This window comes from Pinus tabuliformis, chromosome 3_1 (genome assembly GCF_031772625.1).
Source record: "Pinus tabuliformis cultivar Carrire ecotype Pingquan chromosome 3_1, CPIR1, whole genome shotgun sequence".
In the NCBI taxonomy this organism is placed as follows: Eukaryota; Viridiplantae; Streptophyta; class Pinopsida; order Pinales; family Pinaceae; genus Pinus; species Pinus tabuliformis.
This window is the reverse complement of record NC_142301.1, coordinates 786,374,833-786,376,662: the sequence shown is the minus strand read 5'-3', so window position 1 is coordinate 786,376,662 and position 1,830 is coordinate 786,374,833.

Here is a 1,830-nt window from a genome sequence, read left to right as displayed (position 1 = left end):
GTCCCAGAAATTTGTCCATCCTCACCCATCACACCCTATAGAAGGCCTAAACAGTATGCATCACACTTTGGTAGTGTAGCAGTCAGTATGCATCGCACTTTGGCAGTGTAGCAGTTAGTATGGTTCAGTTTAGGCATTTTCTAGATGATTTCTCAGATGGAACTTTTGGGCAATGATGTATTCAGATGACTAAGTTTCTTTAGGGTATGAAACAACTCTTTTAGAGGTTGATGAGCCCTAGTATATCGAAATATAAGTTCGGTGTTGATGTGCCCAAATATGTATATAACAGTTGCCCCCTAAAGCATGAGGTCGTAAATATTCATGTCAGGTGAAATGCTTTGTCATGAGGATTCGAAGTTTCGAACTGGAAGGTGACCTGCATAAGTTATAATACAATACATCATCATAATATGATTTTTCATGATCTAGCTGAGGGAGGCATTCCCATGCTCAACTTTATAAATTTTCATTTCATGTACATAGATCAGATAGTTGTCTACAGATACAGACTGGTGATTCTACAGATATAGAGTCATCATCCATGATTAGGATGACCATCTGCGTAGAGCCTTTGTACATTTGATGTTTTTGTATCCCTGAATATATCACAACCTGGATGGATGAAACTATATCTGGGGTCTTCAAACTCGTTCAATATTTGCTTGATGTACAAGTCAAACCATGTGAAGAGATGTTCTGAAGTCGAACATGGAAAGACATCGCCTGATTACCAGCCAATGATGTGAGTTGTTAACAGACGCGAGAGGAATCATTGATAATGATAATGATCCTCAAGGTACTACAGTACAATTCACGTGGTGTGAATACATGATCCGATGTTGAACACCACGCAAAATCTTTCGGTCGAAGGCCATTGATGTCAACCTGTCGCCGGAAGTGAGAAACTTGCCATTGATGTAAACAAGCTTCAAAGCACTGGAAGGGTGTTTCTAAGTCAACTTCTTGGATAATGAGCTGATGTCGACAAGAAGTGACTTGTCGTAGGAGGGCCTTGATGTATCCCACATCTATGACATGAAACGAAGCAAATGATTTCTAGAGGAGAAAATGAACTGGTGACACAAGGTTCAGGAATGGCGGTCATGAGAAAATGAAGGTTGGAGGTACAATGTATGGGATTTTTAACTGACTTCACTTGAACATGTCGGCGACACTGAGATGAATTGGTAACGTTAACCCCAAAATATGGATGGTATGAAAGACCAATGGTATGATGATTGGTGAACGGAATAACCCAACCCAACTCAATCATGGAGATGAAGTGAAAGTGTCATGTTCAAGAGCGACTTGCTACCATAAATTCTTCAAGATTTTTCCCCTTTTTCCCCAGTCATTGCTGACCAGTACCTCTTTATTTTTGTCAAGCTTGAGGAGGATAACATATGCTTGTTCTATAATTCGCCCTTTGGGCAAACCCATCGCTATTTGATGTTTTAATGAGTCTAGCGACAGTGAAACTCGGTCTCGTCTAGATAGACAAGTTTGTTGCTATTATTTTAACGAGTTTAACGACAAGGATAACTCTATCCTTTTCATTTTTAGAGAGTTTGAAAAAGGGACAAAAAGAAAACTCCATAAGTTCTTTTTTGTAAAGTAAACCCTCAGGCCTGAAAAAGGATAAAATAATATAGGAGGGATGACGTTTCCAATACTTTAATGAGCTGGAAAGGACAAGCGCTCGACAATCTTTTCATGTTTAACGAGTCTGAAAAGGGTTTAAAGAGGACTCTATAGTTTTCTTTTCATTTTTGAATCAAAGCTCAAAAAGAAGAAAAAAAGTTTACTTGGTGGTCAAAGCTGCTCAAT